Source organism: Monodelphis domestica, chromosome 4 (assembly GCF_027887165.1).
Source record: "Monodelphis domestica isolate mMonDom1 chromosome 4, mMonDom1.pri, whole genome shotgun sequence".
Taxonomy (NCBI): Eukaryota; Metazoa; Chordata; class Mammalia; order Didelphimorphia; family Didelphidae; genus Monodelphis; species Monodelphis domestica.
This window is the reverse complement of record NC_077230.1, coordinates 250,055,884-250,081,151: the sequence shown is the minus strand read 5'-3', so window position 1 is coordinate 250,081,151 and position 25,268 is coordinate 250,055,884.

Below are 25,268 nucleotides of genomic sequence, written 5' to 3'. Positions count from 1 at the left end.
AGTCAAACTCTCTTCTATAAGGACTACATTTACATCAAATTATATATGTTAATATGTGGGGAAAATGTTTTGTGTAACTCTCATAAATTGTAGCATCATAAGAGTAGTTAGAAGAAACATGCATAGGGAAAGATTGGGGCATTAAGAAGATTTGGGGAAAGTGGGGGCAAAGAAAGGAAAAGGAGGGGGGAACCACGATAATACTAAGATTAACTTCAAGAAATAGGGGGGGAATCAATAGAATAATCTTTCCCATATAAAGATACACATGGGAAGGGGAGGGGAAGAACTCTCATATGAGAAGGAGAGGAAGAAAGCGTGAAGTGGAATTACTTAAACTTTACTCTCAGTGAAATCAAATCTGAGAGGGAAGAACATCTAGATCCAGTGGGATCCTGAATTCTATCTTATCCATTAGGGCAAGAAAGAAAGGAAAATCAAGGAGGGGGTGGGGGGAGGGAGTACAAAAAGGGAGGGAAGGAGAGGGGGGAGGGGAAGGGAGCATAAAAAGGGAGGGGCTAGAAAGGGAAGCATTTCAAGGGAGGGGACTAGGGGGACTGACCTAAAGTAAATCACTGGTTCAAAAGGAGAAAGCTAAAGAAGAAAGGTCAGAACTAGGGGAAGATATCAAAATGTCAGCGAATCCACAAATAACAATCATAACTTTGAACGTGAATGGGATGAACTCACCCATAAAACATAGACAAATAGCAGATTGGATTAGAATCCAAAACCCTACCATATGTTGTCTTCAAGAAACACATATGAGACGGGTTGACACTCACAAGGTTAGAATTAAAGGTTGGAGTAAGACCTTTTGGGCCTCAACCGATAGAAAGAAGGCAGGAGTTGCAATCATGATATCTGACAAAGCCAAAGTACAAATAGACCTGATCAAAAGGGATAGGGAAGGTAAATATATTCTGCTAAAAGGAAGTATAGACAATGAGGAAATGTCACTAATCAACATGTATGCACCAAATGGTATAGCATCCAAACTTTAATAGAGAAACTAGGAGAATTGAAGATGGAAATAGACAGTAAAACCATATTAGTGGGAGACTTGAACCCAAAAAAAAAAAAGTCATCCCACAGTACCATAAAACTGTCCATACCCTTGAACACAGTAATACTACTCATGTATCTCACTTTATTCCAATACTGCTATATCCCAAAGAGATCAAAGAGAGGGAGGAAAAGGATATACTTGTAAAAAATATTTATATCAGATCTTTTTTGTGTTAACAAACATATGGAAATTGAAGGAGTGTCCGTGAATTGGGGAATGACTGAACAAGTTGTGATATGTGATTTTAATAGAATACTATTGTACCATAAAATGACAACCAAGAAAATCTCTCCAAAACAAAAACAAAAAACTGAAAGACTTATAAGAAGTGATACAAAGTGAAGTGAGTGGAACCAAGAGAACCTTGTACACAGTAACAGCAATAAAGTACAATGATCAAAAGTGAATGACTGAATTGTTATCTGCAATTCAGGGATCCAGGACAACTCCAAAGGATTGATGAAGAAAAAAGCTATCCACTTCTGACAAAGTCTGAATTCAGATTGGAGCATACCATTTTTCACTTTATTTCCTCTATTGATTTTTTCACTAGTTTAAGCCATATGTGTCTTCTTTCACAACATGATAAACATGGAAATGTGTATTATATAACAACATATATGCAATTTACATCATATTACTTGCCATCTTGGGAAGAGGAAAGGGTAGGAGGAAGGGAGAGAATATGAATGGCAAAATGTCAGAGAACTATTATTGAAAATCATACCAACATAGAATGTGGAGAAAATTGATAACAAATTATAAAAAAAGAAAGGTTCCATGTATTTCAAAATATTCACAGAAGCCCTTTTTGTGGTAGCAAATAAATGAAGGAAATGTGTGTAGTAGTTGAAAAATTGCTAAAGAAACTGTAGTGCATAAATGCTATGGAATGTTACTAATAAACTACTAATAAAAAAATAAGAAAAATATTAGCAATTCTGAGAACCATCTATAGTAAACTGAAAATCGTCACTTTTTGTTGTTTATGGTTTTGTTTTCTTGGGCATTAATAGGAAATAAATGAATTAGATTTACAGAATAATTATTGCATTAAAATCTGTTAAGAATCATAGCTTTAGTTTATTTCAGTAATATGATTAACAAAGTCACAGTTACAGTTAAGTAGACTCTCTGAATAGCACAATTATTTTACAATTCATTGTATATTGATTTAATATTTCTTGTCCTGAAACCTTTAAGAAATAGGTCATTCTATCCACTATCTGGATTATTCAGAATTCATGCACCATATCTTGAACTAATCTAACCCAATTAAAATAAAAATAACAGGCAATCAGAAAGCAAAATATAAGTATATTTTTATATATAATATTACATGACAACTAGTATTAATTCAATTTAGTTTAACAAAAAATAAGTAATTATTTTGTCTATAAAGGCAATATGCTTTTGCTGGAGAATGTGGGCTGAATGCATTCTGAGCTTTATTGAAATAGATGTGTGGGACACAGTATGCCTTTTATATAACTGCTAACATTTAGAGTCAAATCTAATTATGAATTTTTTTATTGTTTTAAAAAGATGAATTATTATTTTAGTGTACTTCAATTAATCAGCAACTATCTGTTAATATCCTAGTATATTACAGAAGCAGAATATAGAAATATAAAAGACAAAGCAATCTCCATCTTTAAGGAATTAATATTGTCCCCTATGTGTGTGTATTTGGGAAGGGCATTACAATATGTTCCCCCATTATTATTTTAAACACATAAAAATAAACATAAATAGATTTAAGGAGACACTTAAGAGACAAAGGGAGAGTAAAAGGCAAAATTGTGAAAGAATAGTTACAAAAAAACACTGATTGAATATTGAAAGATGAGATGACCTTTTTTGTTCCTTATTTTTAAACCCTTACTTTCTGTTTTAGAATCAATACTGTGTATTGTTTCCAAGGCAGAAGAGCAGTAAGGGCTAGACAATGGGGGTTAAGTGACTTGCCCAGGATCACACAGTTAGGAAATGTCTGAGGCAGATTTGAACCCAGAACCTGGCTCTCTATCCACTGAGCTACTCAACTGCCCTCGACATTAACATTAAAAAAAAAAAGTCTTGCATAGAGGATAAAATAATAAGAATTGAGAAAAGGCCTGTGGAAAGAGCAACAAAAAGAAATCACCACTGACCTTAGAGAGAAATCAGTTTCGGTATAATAAGAGGTTAAAAAGTCAGTTGAAGGTGAGAAAATGGTCAGAGCATGTGCAGCCTGCTTTTTTTATAGGAGCTTCATGATGAAAGGGTGGAAAGATGCAGAATGATAGCCTGAAGTGAACATTTGTTTTTTTGAAGATGGGGAAAAGTAAAAAATATTCCTAGGCAACAAGGAAAAATGAAGTAAATAAAGTGAGTTTGGAACTTAGAGACTAGAGATGATCAAAAGGGCAAATACCCAGGATAGACAGGAGGAGAAAAGACAGTGCACAAGGGAAAGATATTGGCATATTATACTTTTAAAAATGCTAGTATAGCAAATCCTTGACCTTTAAGGAGCTTTCAAGTAGTAGAGACAACATGAGTGTTTAGAGCAAGGGTCAGAATTTTGAGCTTCAAATCATTGCTATTTTATTTGTTGCATGTGTAATCTCAGCAAAAATAAAAAACAAAAACAACCTCCCAGTGTACTATAGATTTTTTGTTTGTTTTAATCTGTAAATGGAGGAGGTTGTAAAAGATTACTTCTAAGGTTCTTTCCAGTTATAAATCTATAACTTTATATGAGTATAAACTAATATTAGTGTAATATATTTAAGGCTTGTGTAAAATTCTTAATTCTATGTATTTTCATAATAGAGACCAAGTTACATGTGAGTTTATCTAGGAAATGAAAATATATCTCATTCAACAGTAATCAAACATTTTATTTTTTTATCTATTTTTTTTATCTATTTATTTTTTTTAAAAACCCTCACTTTCTATCATGGTAACAACTCTAAGACAGAAGGGCAAGGACTAGGTAAAAGAGGTTAAGTGACATTCCCAGGGCCACACATCTAAGATATGTCTGAGGTTGAGTTTGAACTCAGGACCTCCAAATATCATAACTGGTGCTCTGTCCACTGAGATTGCTAATGGAAATTAATTGACAGAGAGAGTTTTTAGTGAAACATCCTCTACTTTTACCGGTCAACAGCTTGTCTTCAATGATGAGTTTTAGAGGCTTGCCTAGATCATTCAGCAATTAAGGGGTCAAATATTACATAGCCAATATGTGATGATTATAGTAACTATAATTATAGTATATAGTATATAGCATATAGTATATAGTATAGTATAAAGTATAGATATAGTAACTAACAATTAAAGGAAACCTAAATTGCCACTAACTTTGAAATCTGATGGAATGTCCACAGCTAAATTTTCAGACTGAATAATTGCTACCTATATTTGATATGTTTATGAGTTCTTAAAATCATCTGATTGATATTGCTTTAAAACATTCAGACTTTACACATAACATGATAATAAGAGCTCATATGGACTTTCTCCTCATCTACAGAAAGGAAAAACTTAATCTGTTTCCTATTGATATTCCCCAAATTCATGTGTATGTTAGTGTTTTAAAAGTGGTACAACGTCCCCACCAAAGCAAAAAATGCCAAATGGGTTTCCAGGCTAGACTACAAAAGTCTATATGATCCACGACAGAGCTAATAATTTATATTTACAAAGAAAAAAATAGAAGAAAACAACTGTATATTGGAAAGAGACTTGAGCTTTAAGAAAAATTGGGTTCAAGTCTTCATCACATTTGGGGGAGGGGGGGTAGCTGCTAAGGCTTGGGCAAGATATAGCTGCTTTTGACCTTCAATTTTCTCCACAGGAATAAAATATAGAGCAACATTCATTATATTGCTATTTTAGCTAACTTGCCAAGAAGGCAGTCATTTGAGTATTGGCAAGAATTTGACTTCTCTATGTATTCCCACATATGTTTAGTATTTTTTCCCTCAGTATAAAAATTCTTCTCACCTCCTCATGATGCTATTACAATCCTGAAAACTCTAAAGCAAATCTCTTAAATTTTCAGTTTGCATTTGATTTTTTATGGGATATGACCGTGTATACTATATATAGAAAATCAGGTTTAATGGTTTGAAAATTCTTACTCAGAAATGTATAAAAGTAAAATATATTTATAATAGGTCTTTTTCTCCTCCTCACTACTACATTTGACCTTTGATAAATCAAAATTTCAAGTCCCAATTTTAAGAAAATAATCCTGTAGCGAGACTGTTTTCTGACACAATGGGTAGAGAACCAGAAAATTAATCTAAAACAAATTTGGAGGATTATTAAAATAATTTAAATAATATAAATTTATTACTTTAACTTATAAATTGTATTTTAATAAGTTACCTATAATAAATTGACATAAAAGGGATACCTAGATATATGATTATAACACGGAAAAAAGAAAGGCTTAAAAGAAAAAAAAAACTTCAGCATAGAGAAGATTACCTACATCAAATCAGAACTAAGAATTGGAAGATATTGTGAAGGCCATTAAAGTATAATTGAAAATCATTAAAATTAGACTTTTATATTATAGCAGAAGTCCTTACTCTGTTCTTGCTGGGCCTCCTTTCAGATTAATGTTGCTCTACTCACCTCTAGAGATATCTCCAGAGGTGATGGGTCTTCCTCCATAAAAGGAATAGGCACTGCAGTATCTCTTAGAGCACAAAAACATCAAATTAAGTTCAGCTAGTGTGTAAAGGTAAAGTCTTTACATATCCATACATCAAGCTATGAAAAATTGACTGTTTCCAAGAGAAGCAAGAGGTCTGTCACTTCAAGAAACTGCCTTCAGGGATCAAGCTCTTTTAGTACACAGAATAACCTGCCAGTTGGAGTGTGCACCAATTTAATCTGTTGTTTTAACTCCTTGCCTCCTGATAGCTAGAACTACTTCACTGCTCTAAGCTTCTAAACTCTAACTTAGCTTTAGAAAGTCCTTAATATATTTTTTTCTTTAATCTTCTGTATGGATCCTCCCTCCTTCAATTTATTTCAAGTGAGCCTGCCAGGGAAAATCCTTAAGATAATTGTTTCTCTCAGTAATGCAAGATCCATTATATCTCAAGATGCAAATGAAAGAGAAGGGCAAGACAAGAACAAAAGCAATACAAATGTAGAGTACATAACTGAAAGACAATTGCCCCTCTCCTTCAAATATTTTCTTTCAGATTCCTGATTTTCACATGCAAAACTCCAAAAGGCTTTTGTCATCTTACATCTTTATTATAAATACCCATTTATAATAACTCTGTGTCATCAATGACTTCTGAAGACCAAGCCAGTTCTATTTTGATGTTAAGCTTTCTTTTATTCCAACTTGAATCCAGACTATCACCTTGACTATCAACTACTGCTTTCAGCTTTTAATCTCTCTGATTCAATCTAATGCCCTGGTATGACTGATAATTTCAGACATTCTTTGCAATTGATTTTCCTTAAATGTAGAGTGAAGAGAGTCTAGAATACAATTCTGAGTTGAATCAGATATCAACTATTTGTAAAATTGTGTTATTTATCAATTTGAAAAATTGTAAAATAACCTTTGAGAGACTTGCCAAACTTTAAAAAAATGGCATCATATACTTTTTATAAATTCATATCATTTTTTCTGAGTTTTTTCAACCCTAAGTTATTTAGAGATAATAGTATTTTGATTTTTGATAATTTTGATTTGATAAAAATTGATAAATTTAATTTGATAAAAAATTTGATGATTTTGATAATTTAATGTTAATTGATTTGTATATATTCCCAAATAGTGAATTAATATAAACAACTAGCATTTCCATTTTATTATTCATTCATTCTCTTTAATCTCTGGGAAATCTGATAAGTAAAAGAATTCACTTGGTCCTATAAAATTCTCTTCTTCCTAAAGAACCTTCTAAGGAAGGGGAGGGGGAAAATATACGGGGAATAAATGTGAGAAAAAATGTGCAGATCATACATGGTGAGAAAGCCTCAATTTTGTCATCTGAAAAATGAAAGTATTTAGCACATTATTTCTTCTATTGGATCATGGTCATTTATAGCCCTAACTACATATAACTCTATGAAATCCCTTTGCAGCATACCAAAAATTTCACTATCTACCAACCTAACTGTCCTCCAAAGAAGAAATATTTCTTTTATTTATTTCATTCATCTGAGGTTATGTCAATAGATACTGTGATAGTGTTGGTGTGAATATTATACAAATATAGTGATTAAGAGACACAGAAAGATTTATTCCTTTCTAAATGGCTTCAGTGTACTATGACAGTAAGTCAATTCAATTCAAGAAACATTTATTCTATATCTCCACTTACTAACTCCTGGGAGCACCAATGCCAAACCCACATATGGTCCTTTTCCTCAAGAAAATTATATTCTTCTTATTGAGTTAGGAACTTTACATCTTATGTGTATTTATAAAGTACCCATTGAAATGTAAAGATGAACTGGGCTCTTGAATAATTCTCTTTAGCAAGAAAATGAAGGTAAATATTTAGCACAACCAGGAAATCATTATACACTGTCACAGCAATAAAGTACAATGATCAACTGTATAAAAATAAATTTGGCAAGTTATAAAATAAAATATTTAGATGATAAAACTGTTCCAATATAGGTTCAAAACTGTTTAACTTGCCAATCAGATTGAAACTGTTTGGATACTTTTGATAGATGTAGTCAAAAGTATCCTCAGTGATGAAGTAAAGCTCAAATGTGAACTTTCCTTCAGGGCCAGGCACAAGGATGCTAAAGAGACTCTTATTATAAAAATGAAATGTTTATTGAAATATATAAGGATAAATAAAGGATTTCTAACTCTGTTGTTGGTTGTCTCTCGAACCAAGGATGACGATTGTCTTTGTGCGTTTTTGTGCACAAAGACACCTGTGCGTGAAGATTTAAGTGGAAAAGTCGATGCACAGAGACAGTCCCACTCTCTCGGCTTTGGAAGCTTGGGTCCATTGGCATGAAAAGTTGTTACACCTGGAGACTTCCTCAGCTGCATTGGATGGCCGTGTTGTCCTTTGTGCTCCATCATGCCCTAAGCACTCCACAGTGCTTTACTGCATCGCCATCTCAGCTGTTGAAACTTCTTGTTGCTTTCTTCTGCCTGTTCTGCCGAAACAGTCTTCACATGCTGGGTGAGCAAAGCCCTGGTTCACCAGGGGTCTACATCGACCCAATGGCTACCCTCACAAGGTTTAGCTGGCCTGTCGAAGCCGTTGCCCAGGGTGTGGCCGCTGCTGCATGCTAGCAGCTACTAGGAGCCACAAGTGAGAGCTGGGTGTCAGGTGAGGATCAGTGGCTGGAGAGCTGCCCTAGAAGGGCACGACAAGCCCACCATACCAGAGATATTACCCCTCCCTGAGCACCCCAGGGATTCTAAATCCACCCAAATAAACTCCCAGGTTCTTCAAGGAACTGCTTCTTTTGTGTTTCACAGGCTACACTAATCCTCCCTGATCTGACTAACCCAAATTTATACTATCTAAATAAAACTACCACTATTATCCTTATAAATCTTAACTTTACCTTCAAATTATAAAATAGCAAAGACTAGCTGGTTGAGTCTCTACAAGAATCAAGTTAGGACTCTGAGTCTTAGCACACTCAGAATTCAAAGGCCAGGTTTTTTTTTTTTGTCTTCTCAGAGTTAAACAATCTATTAAAAAAAAAAAAACAATAGACATTCAATAGTGTTTCCCAAGTTGAGAAAGGAAAACACTGAGTTCCTTCAGATCTTTCCTTTAGACAGAAAGAGAGGCAAAGATGTTACCTCCTACAGCCCTGAGACAGAGTCTCTGAGGGTATTTCTGCCAACTGCCAGAGAGAGTAATTGACATAGAAAAATTGTTAAAACTGTTAGCAGTTGAAATTAACACGCTCTCTCAGCTCTGCTTCAAACTCCAGTTCTTTTTTCAAGCAGCCACTTTACTTCTTATCCCTAAGCTAATAAAACAATACTTATTTTCTAATATCATCCTTACAACTGTGAATGACTTACCTATTATCAACAATGCAAGGATCCAGGACAACCTCAGTGGACTCTGGACCAAAAAAACTCTCCACCACCACTAAAGGAAGTGACAAGAGTCTGAATATGAATTGAACCATGCCATTTTTTACTTTTTTTCTCCATGAATTTTTCTCTAATGTAAGTGATATATATCCTTTCACACCATGAAGAATATGGAAATATGTATTGTGTGATAACACATGTACAACATCGTATCACCTGCCACCTTGGGAAGGGAGAAAGGGAAAGAGAGGATATAGATTGCAAATGTCAGAAAATTATTATTAAAAATGTAATCAACATGTAATATGGACTAAAATAAATATTAATAATAAAAGGAAGAAAGTGAAGGCAAATTCCAGGAAAAAGATCACCTAATTCTTTTTTTAAAAAGAAACTATTATCAGAATCTAAAAGGGCAAAGTAGATTTAAAAACACTCATTTTTTTCTTTCTAATAGCAATATGAACTATATGTAGCAGCAAATAGGTGACTCAGTAGATAGAGTACAGGTTCTGGAGTCAGGAAGACTCAACTTTCTGACTTAAAATCTGGGCTGAGTGTATCCCTGAGCAATTAATTTAATTCTGTTTGACTTAGTTTGTCATCTATAAAATGAGCTGGAGAAGGAGATGGCAACCCTTTCCAGTATCTTTCAAGAAAACTCCAAATGGGGTCACAAAAGCCAAACATGACAAAAAAACTGGACAATAGTAACTACAATATGTATTGTATCTGAGATTTCATCCAAGGTAGCTTGCTTTAACAATGAAGTCAGGATCATCTCTGCAACTTAAAATCTTAGAGGATTGCCTAGAATACTGAAAGGCTAACTTTATCAGTCTCACAACCAGTAAATGTGAGGCAAGGACTTAAAACTAGGTCTTTGTGACTTCAGGTCCAGGCTCTTATGCATTACAGCACTGCTACTATATGAAAGCATGAAAAATGGTGAAATGAGAGGATCACTGGGCTTGTAACTAGGAAACTCTGTGTGCCATCTATTATAGCTGCAATTCAGATTTCCATCTGTGGAATGAGTCAGTAATCAGTTCATAATTTATTAAGGACTAACTATATTCCAGGCACTATGCTAAGAACCAAAGCTATGAAAGTTAACAACAGTGCCTTCTCTCAATGGGGGCTCTAATGGGGGAAACAACATGATAAAACTTTATACAAAATTGAAAGGAAAGAAATAAAAGAAGGAAGGAAGGGAGGGAAGAGGACAGGGAAGAAAAATGGAATAGAGGGAGGGAGGAAGAAAGACATGAGTATATGTGTAGATGTATATAATATTTTTTTCAGCTTCACATAAATTTATATGATAAATTTTTATTCCAAGATATGGATTTAGATGTAATTATAGATATATATTATCTTGAAATATCAAATGAGTTAATATATATAAAATGCTTTATATAATCTACATATATTACATCTTCATATGTGATACAGGCATATATAGCATATGGAAAAGCTAAATATAAACAAAAATGGTAAATCTTACATATTCAAATGTATAATATTGAAATACATATTATACATAAAGTGTTATAAATAAATATATATATATATAAGATAAATTGGAGATAATGATTAAAGAAAAGACATTAACATTAAAGGGGGTATGTTACTCTAATTTTTACTTCCTCAAAGGATAGCTATGAGATATTTATTTAAAATAGTAAAGCACTATGTAAATATAAAATAATAATTTAAAGAAAACAAATGAATATAAAATAATATTGATAAGAAAAAAGAAAGTATAAATTCAAAGAAGAGGAATAAAATTGGTCTTTCCTCATTTCAGACAGGAAATATGGAGTAGGGGAGGAAGTGTAAACCTCACACACAGAAAGAATTGGGTTCAAATAATATCTTTGAAAGATTTTTACATAAAAATGGTTATATGAATTTTTACTAGCAAGGAAATTCTGTAATGCTTAGTCACTAAAGAGATGTCCAAGAGGGTCACTTTGTGTTGAAGAAATCACAGATATAAACTAACAAAGAAAAAAATTAGCTTTTCAAGTCACAATAAACCATCCCAATAAATCAGAATTACTAAGTCAAGCCATCATAGTATGATGGGGTCAAAATGAGAGATTTGAACTTTAACTTGGAAAAGAAGGAAATATGAAAAAAGTTAGGGTAATATGTAGCATTACTAAAAAATTACAACAAAATAATAAATTCATTTAAACATGAAAGAATAAAATTTCCTCAATAAAGCAAATGATGTAAATATCATGAAACATCATTATGGAATTTAAAAATTAAATTATACAAAAATGTATCACTTATTAAGGAGCATGAATGCCCTGGAATAGAAGCATGGATTTAATGGTATATTAATGTCAGTTTTTCTAATTTTATGGAAATTTAATCTTAATATGTAATCATTTCATTCCCAAATTGTGATACTCATATAAATCTAGATATAGATTACCCTCTAATATTAGGTGCATTAATGTATATTAAAAATCACTTGCCAACTTTAAAGCTTGATATAAATGCTATCATTACTACTATTGGCTGATGACTTTTAAGTGATGTTATTTTTATGAAAATGAAAATTGTTTTTTCTATAAAATTACTTATTATTATAAAAATAAAAATTACTTAAAAATTACTTTTAGTAATAAGCCAACAAATCATTAGTATAACCTTAACCTACCCCAAAATGAGGCAAAACAATCTTTCATCTGAAGACTAGGGATAAATTAAAGCAGCAAGGCTTCTTTCCCCCAATTAATAGCTCTAATTCTAAGCTTCATTTATATCACACTTCTGAGTCCCTGCAGACTTGGTCTCTATCAGCAGTTAATGGTTGGTTTGCTAGTTAGGCCTATGATGATGCCCAAGGCGAGACAATGGTTTCAAGAACTCCATGCTAATTATGTTAATAAATGATTTGGAGGGATTAATGCTATTAAAAACTGTGATTATATTTCATAATAGCCAGAATGTGCATTTAAGTGATGACTGAGATTCTATGTAGTAGGGGGAAGATGGAATAATTCTCATTAACCTAACAGCTTCATTTTTTTCCCTCTCGATTTTATTGGCACCCACACAAAAATGCAGTGGGGGGGTGTATGCAGTTCCTTTTTTCTGGTTGCCAAGATTGCTATTGGCCTACACTCGCTTGGCCTCTACTCATGTCTATAAAAAACAAATAAATCTAGCTCATATCACTGTCATATGCTTCAATAAAACATTTAGATACTATAAGACTCATTCCTGGGTATTATAAAGAAAATGGAAAAAATAGTCAATTTTCCTTAGGTGTCTCACAAAAGGAGATTGTATTTCATAGAAAAATACTAGGCTTATTTCAAAATAGTGCTTAGCACATCATAATAGAGCCATAAATATAACATAATGAAAAATAGAGAAAGGTAAAATATTTAGCACATTAAACCGGAAACTGATCAAACTTCACATTTCACTGATTCTTAGAAGAGCATTTTGCCATTACAGTTCCATCAACAGGGTCACAAAGGGTGAGAGGAAATGATCCCAATATCACTTTAGCTTATGTCTCTTAGTTGGTGAATAAATGAATGAAAAGATTCAGTCAGTAACTCTGAATTCTAATCTCACCTATGCCGGTTTTATTTGTTTTATTTGTTTTATTTGGTCAATTTCAAACATTATTCCTTGATTACAAAAATCATTTTCTATTCCTCCCTCCCCTTCTTCCACCACTTCCATAGCCGAGGTGCAATTCCACTGGTTATTACATGTGTCCTTGGTCAGATCCCATTTCCATGTTGTTGGTGTTTGCACTAGGATATTCATTTACAGTCTACATCCCCCATTCATATCCCCCTCAACACATGTAATCAAACAGTTGTTTTTCTTCAGTGTTTTTACTCACACAGTTTTTCCTCTGGATGTGGATAGTGTTTTTTGGTTTTTGGTTTTTGTTTTTTTTTCTCATAGATCCCTCTGGGTTGTTAAGGAACACTGCATTGCCAATAATGGAGAAGTCAATTACATTTGGTTGTACCACAGTGTATCAATCTCTGTGTACAATTGTAAAATGGAGATTTGAACCCCAGACTTCAATCCCCAGAAGTCCTTGGTATTTCCCAAAATTCCCTATAATCTCACTTGAGTCTCCACCTGGGGGAGATCACAATGAGTATTTAAACTGGCTGTAACACCTACCTTGGCCTCTTCCTCTACTCAGCCATTGCAATATGTAGTAAGTAAGCTGTGAATGGGCTAATCAGACCTAGGCATGTGGTTTTCTTATTTTGTATTTTCTTATTCTTTGACTTCATTTAATCCTTAATAAACCTCTCAAAATATATTTCTATTACTAGAGACTAATTTAATTTTTACACAAGGTTCTCCTGGTTCTGCTCCTCTCACTCTGCATCACTTCCTGGAGATTGTTCCAGTTCACATGGAATTCCTCCACTTTATTATTCATTTGAGCACAATAGTATTCCATCACCAACATATACCACAATTTGTTCAGCAATTCCCCAATTGAAGGGCATCCCCTCATTTTCCAATTTTTGGCCACCACAAAGAGCGCAGCTATGAATAGTCTTGTACATATCTTTTTCCTTATTATCTCTTTGGGGTACAAACTCAGGAGTGCTATGACTGGATCAAATGGCAGACATTCTTTTATCGCCCTTTGGGCATAGTTCCAAATTGCCCTCCAGTATGATTGGATCAATTCACAACTCCACCATCAATGCATTAATGTCCCAACTTTGCCACATCCCCTCCAGCACTCATTACTTTCCTTTGCTGTCATGTTAGCCAATCTGCTAGGTGTGAGGTGATACCTCAGAGGTGTTTTTATTTGCATCTCTCTGATTATAAGAGATGTAGAACACTTTTTCATGTGCTTATTAATAGTTTTGATTTCTTGGACTGAAAATTGCCTATTCATGTCCCTTGCCCATTTATCAATTAGAGAATGGCTTGATTTATTGTACAATTGATTTAGATCTTTGTAAATTTGAGTGATTAGACCTTTGTCAGAGGTTTTTGTTACGAAGATTATTTCCCAGTTTGTTATTTTCCTTGTAATTTTGGTTACATTGGTTTTGTTTGTACAAAAACTTTTTAATTTGATGCAATCAAAATTATTGATTTTACATTTTGTGACTCTTTCTAAGTCTTGCTTGGTTTTAAAAACTTTCCCTTCCCAAAGGACTGACATGTATACTATTCTATGTTCACATAGTTTACTTGTAGTTTCCTTCTTTATGTTCAAGTCATTCACCCATTCTGAGTTTATCTTGGTATAGGGTGTGAGGTGTTGATCCAAGCCTAATCTCTCCCACACTGTCTTCCAATTTTCCCAGAAGATTTTATCAAATACTGGATTTTTTGCCCCCTAAGCTGGGATTTGGGGGCTTGTCGTAGACTGTCTTGCTGAGTCCACTTACCCCAAGTCTATTCCACTGATCCTCCTTTCTGTCTCTTAGCCAGTACCAAATTGTTTTGATGACCATTGCTTTATAGTATAGTTTGAGATCTGGGACTGCAAGGTCACTTTCTTTTGCTTTTTTTCCCATGATTTCCCTGGATATCCTTGATCATTTTTTCTTCCAAATGAACTTTGTAATGATTTTTTCTAATTCAGTAAAAAAGTTTTTTGGAAGTTGGATCGGTATGGCACTAAATAAATAGATAAGTTTGGGTAGGATTTGGTCATTTTTACTATATTAGCTCCTCCTACCCATGATCAGTTAATGTTTATCAAATTGCTCAGATCTAGTTTTAGTAGTATGGAAAGTGTTTTGTAGTTGTGTTCATATAGTTCATGTGTTTGTCATGGCAGATAGATTCCTAAGCATTTTATATGGTGTAGGGTGATTTTTAAATAGAATTTCTCTTTCTAATTCCTGCTGCTGAGATGTGTTGGAGATAAATAGAAATGCTGATGATTTATGCGGGTTTATTTTGTATCCTACAACTTTGCTAAAGTTGTTGGTTATTTCCAATAGCTTTTTGGTTGATTCTCTAGAATTCTTTAAGTAGACCATCATATCATCTGCAAAGAGTGATAGCTTGGTCTCTTCATTGCCAATTTTAATACCTTCAATTTCTTTTTTTTTTCTCTAATTGCTACTGCCAGTGTTTCTAATACAATGTTAAATAATAAAGGTGATAATAGGCATCCTTGTTTCGCTCCTAATCTAATTAGGAATGCATCTAGTTTATCCCCATTGCAGATGATGCTGGCTAATGGTTGTAGGTAGATACTGTTAATTATTTTTAAGAAAGGCCCTTCTATCCCTATACTTTCTAGTGCGTTCAATAGGAATGGGTGTTGTATGTTTTTCTGCATTTATTGAGATAATCATATGATTTTTGTTGGTTTGCTTGTTAATATGGCCAATTATGTAGATGGTTTTTCTAATATTGAACCATCCTTGCATGAATGAATCCTACCTGGTCATACCGAATTACCCTTTTGATGACTTGCTGGAGTCTTTTTGCTAGTATCCTATTTAAGATTTTTGCATCTATATTTATTAAAGATATTGATCCATAGTTTTCTTTCTCTGTTTTTGACCTGCATGGCTTTGGGATCAGTATCATATTTGCATCATAAAAAAAATTTGGTAGAACTCCCTCTTTGCTTATTATGGCAAATAGTTTGTATAGTATTGGGATTAGATCTTTGAATGTTTGATAGAATTCACTTATGAATCTGTCAGGCCCTGGGGATTTTTTTTAGGGAGTTCTATGATGGCCTGTTCAATTTCTTTTTTCTGATTCAGGATTATTTAAGAATTCTATTTCTTCTTCTGTTAATCTAGGCAATTCATATTTTAGCAAATATTCATCCATATCACCTAGATTGGCATATTTATTGCCATATAATTGGGCAAAATAGTTTTTAATGATTGCTTTAATTTCCTCTTCATTGGAGGTGAGGTCTCCCTTTTCATCTATGATACTGTTAATTTGGTTTTCTTCTTTCCTTTTTTTTATTAGATTGACCTTTTTGTTTGTTTTTTCAAAATACCAGCTTCCAGTCTTACTTATTTGTTCAATAGGTCTATACTTTTGATTATATTAATTTCTCCCTTCATTTTTAGGATCTCTAATTTAGTTTTCTTCTGGGGGGTTTTAATTTGTTCTCTTTCAAGTTTTTTGATTTGCATTCCCAATTCATTGACCTCTGCCCTCCCTAATTTGTTAATATATGAACTCAAGGATATAAATTTTCCCCTGAGTATTGCTTTGGCTGCATCTCATAGATTTTAAATGGATGTCTCATCATTGTCATTTTCTTCGATAAAATTATTGTTTCTATGATTTGTCCTCTAACCAATTGTGGAGAATCCTATTTAATTTCCAATTAATTTTTGATTTGGTTCTCCATGTACCCTTACTGATCATTATTTATATTGCCTTATGATCTGAAAATTTTGAGTTTATTATTTCTGCTTTTCTTCATTTGTTTGCCATGTTTTTATGACCTAGTATATGGTCAGTCTTTGTGAATGTACCATGTGCTGTTGAAAAGAAGGTGTATTCCTTTTTGTCCCTATTTATTTTTCTCCACATATTTATTAACTCCAATTTTTCTAAGATTTCCTTCACATTTTTTACCTCTTATTTATTTTTTTGATTTGATTTGATAGTGGTAGGTTCAGGTCTCCCACTAGTTTTACTATCTATTTCCTCCTTCAGTTCTACTAGTTTCTCCTTTAGAAATTTGGATGCTATACTACTTGGTGCATACATGTTGATTAGTGATATTTCCTCATTGTCTTTACTCCCTTTTATCTGGACGCATTTACCTTCCCTATCAGGTCTATTTTTACTTTGGCTTTGTCAGATATCATGATTGCAACTCCTGCCTCCTTTCTATCAGTTGAGGCCCAATAGGTCTTGTTCCAACCTTTGATTCTGACCTTTTGAGTATCTACCCATCTCAGGAGTGTTTCTTGTAGGCAACATATTGTAGGATGTTGGATTCTATTCTACTCTCCTATTAGTTTACATTTTATGGGTGAATTCATCCCATTCACGTTCAAAGTTATGATTGTCACTTGTGAATTCCCTAGCATTTTGATATCCTCTCCTATTTCTGTCCTTTCTTCTTTTGCTATATCCTTTTAAACCAGTGATTCACTTTTAATCAATCCCCCTAATCTCCTCCCTTAATATGCTTCCCTTTCTTGTCCCTTCCTTTTTGCTCCCTTCTTCTTTTTTTAGAGTCTGTTAAGTTCCCTGCCCCCTCTTCTTCCTCAATTTTGTACTCTCTCCCCTACACCCCCTTAATTTTCCCTTCTCCCTTACCCTGTTGGATAAGCTAGAATTCAAGATCCCAATGGATCTAGATGTTCTTCCCTCTCAGAATTGATTTCACTGAGAGTAAGGTTTAAGTATTACTACTATTAGCACTATCTTCCTCTACTTCTTATAAGAGTATTCTTCCCCTCCCCTTCCCATTTGTATCTTTGTGTGATAAAAATTATCCTATTTATTTTATTTCTTCCAGGATCTCTTGGTACCATCTTCAATTTCCCCAATCCTTTTTCTTTTTTTGCATATCATCTTATACCCCTTAATACACCAATCTTTCCCTATGAATGATTCTTCTAATTTCTTTAATAATGAATATAATTTTTGAAAGTTACAAATAATATTTCCCATATATTAATATATATATATATAATTTGATCTCATTGTAGCCCTTAATGAAGAAAGTTTGAAGAAAAAAACATTTCCCCCCTTTTCCCTTTTATTCTTATTTACCTTTTCATGTTTCTCTTTCTCTTTGTGTTTGGATATCAGACTTTCCACTTAGTTCTGCTCTTTTCTTTACAAATACTTGGAAATATTCTATTTTGTTGAATGCCCATACTTTCTCTTAGAAGTATATTGTCAGTTTTGATGGATAGGTGATCCTTGGTTGAAGACCCAGTTCTCTTGCCTTTCTGAAAATCATGTTCCAGGCCTTGATGTCCTTTAGTGTAGAATCTGCCAAGTCTTATCAAGTCTTATGTGATCCTGATTGGTGCTCCTTGGTATCTGAATTATCTTTTTTTTTTGGCTTCTTGTAGAATTTTCTCCTTAGCTTGAATGCTTTGGAATTTGGCAATTACATTCCTGGGAGTTCTCTTTTAGGGATTTAGTGTAGAGGGTGTTTTATGAACTCTTTCAATGTCTATTTTTCTCCTTTTTCAAAAACATCAGGGAAGTTTTCTTGGATGATTTCTTGTAGTATGATGCCAAGATTTCTGTTTATTTCTGACTTTTCAGGTAGACCAATGATTTTCACATTGTCCCGTCACGATCCGTTTTCTTGATCTGTCATCTTGTCAGTGAGATAGTTTATGTTTTCTTCTATTTTGTCAGTCTTTTGACTTTGCTCTATTAATTCTTGCTGTTTTGCAAGATCATTGGTTTCCAGTTGCCCAAATCTGGTCCTTAAGGCCTGGTTTTCTGTTTTGATCGTTTGGTTTTCTGTTTTGATCGTTTGGTTTTCTGCTTTAATCTTTTGAATTTCCTTTTCAGTTTAGCCTATCCTGCTTCTCGTGGCTTCCAGCTATTTCTCCAATTGGAAGTTCTTGTTCCTCAAACTGTTATTTTCTATTTGAACTATTTCCCACTTTTCTTGCCAGAAGGCTTCCATCTTTGGGATAAGCTCCAATTTAAATTCTTCACGAGCTTGTGGACAATTTCCATTTTTTAAAAAGGTTTTGGCATATAATATCTCTAATATCTAATATCTCTACCCTTACTCTGTTTGGGTTTATAAACTTCAGATTTAAAAACAACAAGAACAATTAACTAGTCCTGAGAGCTTTAGTAGTTTCTGGTTTCAAACTCAGTTGAGGAAGATAACAAGAAACTAATCTATAAACTATGTGACTCTGGAGATGAATAGTAGAGAGGTCACTTTTTTTTCCATAGATTTTATAATGGGAACACATCTTTGTCCTTTATCACTAAGACTCAGATTTCTCCAACTATAATAGGAAGTCCGTTCACCTATATGATGAGATTTCAATTCTGGTAGCTGAATTGCTGTATATTTTAAGCAATAAGGCATATATTTTAAAATCAAAAGACTTCTTAAAAAGCTTTTAGTTTTCTGTAATTAAAATAGAAATAAAATTAGAGTTCTCGTGTTATTTGAGGATACAATATTTTAAATAAAATCCTTTTAGTTATTCAGAAAATATAGTGAAGAGACATTTAAAATATTCAAATGAAAAAGTAACTATATTTAGAGTATACATTATAACCTTGAAATCTCCTCAAACCATATTACCTAAAAGTTTCCTAGGACATTTCTTCAGTCAAGAGTGGAAGAAACATTTAAAATGGGACAACAATTTACTGTCATTTATTGTGATATATTGGGTGTTATTATATGTAATCTACTGGCTTGAATATGAGATTTGTAGTCAAAAGACCTCAGTTCCATTCCTGGTTCTGCCATTTGCCATCTGTGTGACTTTGAGGAATTTCTCTGAGTCAGTTGTCTCGCTCATAAAAAATAATTTAAATGCAATATTATGCAGAGAAATTATAAGGCTAAAATGGAATTGTCAGGACTAAAGATGGAAGGACCCTCAGAGAGGCTATCTAATCTAATCTTTTTTTTTACAAGTGAAGAAACTGAGTCTCATGGAAGTTATGATTCATAATGCCTGACATTAATAAATGCTTATTCATGAGACTTGCTCAAGATCACTTAAGAAGAGGTCAAATACTGGATTTGAATACAGGTGCTCCCGCAGAGTCATTACACATTTCTCTTCATCATGAATGGGGAAAACATAATATGAAGCCAGGTGAGCTATATTTGAATCCTCACTCTGCCAGATTCTCTGTATGACCTTGGGATAGTGATTTGACCTTTCTGGCCCTCAAGTTGCCTTATCTGTAAAAAGAGGTGGTTTTGATTAAATGATCTTTTCCAGAACTAAATCTATGATCTAGTATGAAGTTCATCATGACCAGAACAAACTAGATTTATTTTTAACAGCATTTGGAGATAAGAAAGATGTGGTTTGGTAGTGTGAATTTTAGATTTTCTCCACCCTGATTAAATCTTTAAAATCCTAACAAAACAGAACTGTCTACACCACTACTTAAGGATTAAGTGTTGAGAAGGATGGCCTATGATCGACATGTGCTATAAAGTGACAAATCAGAAACAACTGACATACCCCCTGGGCTGCCCTAAGTCAATCTTAAGCTACCATTGGTACATGTGAGACGCAGGAAGTGATGTAAAAAAAAAGTCTATATATTTGCGGCACTTCCTCTTGCCAGCTCTTTTGGCGGAGAGGTGGCTGGTGGCAGTGTGCTGGGCATCTTGGCATCTTGGCGTGGCTGAAGCTATTGTTCGGGTTTGGCAGTGAGCATCCTTGATATAGTAACTGGGAGAAGCTTAATATCTTGGGTCAGGTGAGGCATCTTCCCTGAGCTCTCTCAGAGTTTAGGCTAATTCCTTTTTTTCCTTCACCTTTCCTAAAAATGCCATCCTCGTAGGAGGCCCCTCATCTTGCAGGAGGCCTTATGGCTGGAAGGTCTCTGAACTCCTCTTGACTCAGGCTATGCCAGGGAAATCTTATACCTTTTCCCTCTCTTCTTCTTCTTAATTCCTTCCCTCTATATTAATTAAACCACCATAAAATTTCCAAAACTGACTTGAGTATTTTTATTGGGATTTGAATTAATCCCTGGCGACCAAAAGGATAATATATTAGTCAAAACCCATAAATTTACCCCTTACAGTAGCTTAGTAAACATGGGCAAGTTACATAACAATTCTGAGTTTTCTCACTTTTAAAAGAGGGAATTTAACATCCAGAACTTACATAATAGGATCAAAGGAAATAAGGAATGTAAACCATTTTATAATGTAAAAGTAACAGGATGCCTTGGGAATGAACCTCTGATTTCATTGTAGAATATTCCCATTAAGAAAACTTTCTTTTCTAAATCAGGTCTACTCAGAAAGTTTTATTCTTGGAGTTTCTGAGGCAACAAAGGTTTGATGATTTTCCCAGAAGCCTTAGACTATATATGTCAGAAGTAGAATCTGAAGTCATTTCTTCCTGTCTACAGCAGCAAGGACTTCATTTACTATGCCATTATACATCATGGTAATATAAAGCACTACATAAATATCAGGTATAATAATATTACTATTTAGGCTAATAGTGATGGTCTGAATATTCATAAATAGATGATTTAGAACTAGAGACTCTATTAGTAAAATATCATTTCCAGTATATCAAAATATGATCAATCTGATTTTTAAAAATTACTCATTTCAATATTTATAAAATTATGTTCTATTGGCATGAGTTTTTTTTAATACTCTGACACTCTGGCCTTTCACATTCTTTAACAATGATTCTTATTTTTCAATATACCATCATTCCTTATTTCCTTTCTTTGCATTGAAGTCACTGAGTGTGCCCTAATTTATTCAAGATTATCTTTTCAAAATTCTTCCAACCTTTTTTTCTCTGCAATATGTCATACAATAATTTCACTTATTGCAATTTTGATCTCTGCAAATATTTGACTACTGGGTGACACAGTGGATAGATATCAGGGTCTAGAGTCAAGAAGACATGATTTAAAATCTAATCTCAGACATTTACTACCTGTTTGACCTTGGGCAAGTCATTTAACCCTATTTGCCTCAGTTTCCTCAAGTGTTAAAAGAGTTGGAGAAGAAAATGGACAACCACTCTAGTATCTCTGCCAAGAAAACCTGAAATGGGTTCATGAAGTATCTGACACAACCACAAAACAACTGAACAAAAGGCAAATATTCTTCACGATCCCTATAATAGAACATATTTACATTTTCGATGCAATGAAGTTTCTTGTAGCCTTTGGATACATTAAAAAAAAACTACCTCTGCAAACTCTTTTATTTGCTTTTCAGGAAAATATTTTAGGTCTGAACTGAACTGAGTTTTAATTCAACTTCCATTCTCTCAATTCTTCTGGTTATATTTAGCAGAAGAATGTTAATATTGATATCATTCATTTGTTCTAACAACATATCCATTCAGTCAGTGGATGAGTGTCTATACAGTGCTTAAAGCTAAGTTAATATTCCTCTCAACGTTTTTATGATAATTTTTAATAATGTTTTTCTAACATTTTATAATCTATGTTCTTTCCATCCTTACCAACCATTCACCTTCCCTTAGATATCAGGTAACATGATATGGTTTGGACATGTGTTATCATATAATACATATTTTCATATTCATCATCTTGTGAATGAAGACAAGCATGGCTTACAGTAGAAAAAAATTAATGGAGTAAATAAAGTGAAGAATTCTATGCTTCAATCTGCATTCAGACTTCATCAGTTCCTTCTGTGATAGTGTATATCTTTTTTCATCATGAATCCCTTGGAGTTGTCCTAAATCCTTACATTGCTGAAAATAATTAGTTCATTCATCGTTGATCATCAAATGTAATTACTGTTGTGGTGTATAGTGTTCTCCTAGCTCTGTTTACTTCTTTGCATTTTTTGATGTGTCTGCACTATTTTTTGTGATTGTGTTTGTAATTTCTTATAGCACAATAGTATTCCATTACAATCATATTTCACAACGTGTTCATTAAATCCCTGAATGACCTAGTAATTTTATTGCTAGGTCAAAAATATGTTCAAGTTTATGCCCCTTTGGGCATGGTTCAAAATAATTCTCCAAAAAGGTTTTATCAGTTGATGTCTCCACCAATAGCATAGCAGAGACCCAATTTTCCCACATTCATCCAATATTTATCATTTTTCCCCTTTTTGTCATATCAACTAGTCAGATAGATATGAAGTGTGAGGTGATCCTTAACAGTGTTTCCCTCTTTTTCCACGGATATCATTACTGAAGAAGTGGGAAAGGCAAAGGTCATATAAGACTGAGCACCATTTTGTATTTCCCTTATTTTCATGGGTTTCCACATTTCCAAAGAAATCATTACCTAATGGCCAGTCAAGTGATTTTAATCTTGTGTGTGCTCAACCGGACTAGTCCTTAAAAAGCAACATATTCATTCTTTTTTTGTTTGTTTTATCAGCCAGAGTGAATATTCTACTCATACAGGGTTTTTTTTTTTTTTTGAGAACCTAAAGTTACAAACCTGTGATAACAAAACAGCAGCATATATTGACCATGAAATACAAAGTAAGGATAGAAAAAAGGCTACAATCACAGTTCACATATATATAATTAGAATCTTATACCTCTGTACTTAATTTCCCAGAATCCCTTTTCCTTTGTACCCATGTTACATTCTTGTGTTGTATTGACAAAGTTCTGTGTAACTCTGCCCTCTTGCTCTCTTTTCCCACATGTGCTGTGTAAGGCTATTACTTTCCTCTACTTCAAGTTATTACTAATAAATCTTATAAAATATAATACTTGTAGTACTGGATATTAATTTTAATATTACACATAGAAATTCAAATGGTATAAATCAATTGTTCAATGTACAAAGCAAATAAACCTAACCAGCACCAAATCATTTGAGTTATTTGACCTACCTGCCAAATAACATAATTATTTTTACGTTAGAGATAAGTGAGCCATCACTATTATATTCAACCAACATAGGCATCAGTGTGCCTATACAGAAGATAGAAATGACCTTTCAGAAAGCAAAAATAGATGAACCATAAATAAAGAAGGTCCATTTGGAAGATAATACACTTGCAAGAGTGTGGCAGATAGTTTCATAAGATATAGGAAGCAGAAGATCTGCTATCTTGGCTCTGCCCCTGTGTTTATTGTTTATTGACTATAAAAACACATTTCATTTGGTAAATCATAAAGCCATTATGACTGTTCTCTTCCAGAATGTGTCTTCTATATTTATGCATCATTATCACATAAGATTCCTTGAAAGATATATAGTTAAAACAGATATACTCTTTAAAACAAAACAAACCTTCTGATCATTAATATCATGTAGGGAACAAATAATATATATGCTTCCCTAAAGTCTTTGACAAAAAGGGAATTTATTAAAGAATCCAGGTTGCGGATAGAGAATGAAGTTCTCTACCTGTTATTAGTGAATGGCACTATGCTAATTGCATCAAATCCCAGAAAAATCCAAATTCTTGTTGGTAGCATCCATAACTACTTCTTAAATGTCTGTTGTAACTATCCATATAAACAATGAAAAAAAGTATGAAGAATGCTTTTTGGTCATATTATGGCTTTCAATTTCACAGTTTATAGAGCTCAATCATCAGTAAATTTTTCTTCAATGTCCATTGAAAATTTGTGATTATTTGTGCTCAGAGCAAAATAGGCATAGGAAATGTGACTGAATTGCCATGGGGAAATTATGAGCCCTTCTAATGAAACCAAACTTCTTACTGAAACACATAGTTATCTTTCTACTGATGCTGTATGGCTACAAGTAATGGAACAATTCAGTCTTTGCAGAATTAAAATTTAATACCACTCGGAACAAAATATAGATATGGTGATAGTGAGCAAACAGCAACATGTAACAAATGAAGAAATACAAAGAATGAGAACATAAGATGTTATAACAAAGTATGAATGAAAAAGACGTTCTGGTCATGTGGCCAGAACAAAGGATAAGGCCATAGAACAAGTGATAAGAAATAGATTACCCTTTTTGTCTACTATCATCCTTTCGATTTCAAAAGAAAGTTAGGAAGGCCCATATTATTTTGGAGGGCACTAGTTGTAGCAAGCTGGGGGGAAGGAAATGGAAAAGAATTCCAAACAATGGGCATGTATTGATGGATCATAATCTGTAGGATTAGATGAAGTATCAGAATCAATGAGATTATAGTTCTCTTTTGATATTTCAATGTTAAAAATGAATAGTCTTTCCCATGATGAATATGATAAACTCCGTGAAGAATGGAAATGTATATTCTTTATATAGCACATGATTACAATAGTCCTGCTTTTCACTCTGGAGTTAACCGTAGAATATTATAGAAATAAATATACCACATTTGGCTGAAGCCCCAATCAATGGAACACATTCTAAAATCCCCTAAACCCTTTTACATCAAAACTATTTTAGCATTCCATACAAAGAGCATGCATTTTAAAGTAATACATATTAAAATAAACAATTAGCAAAGATATAGAAAAAAACAGTGAG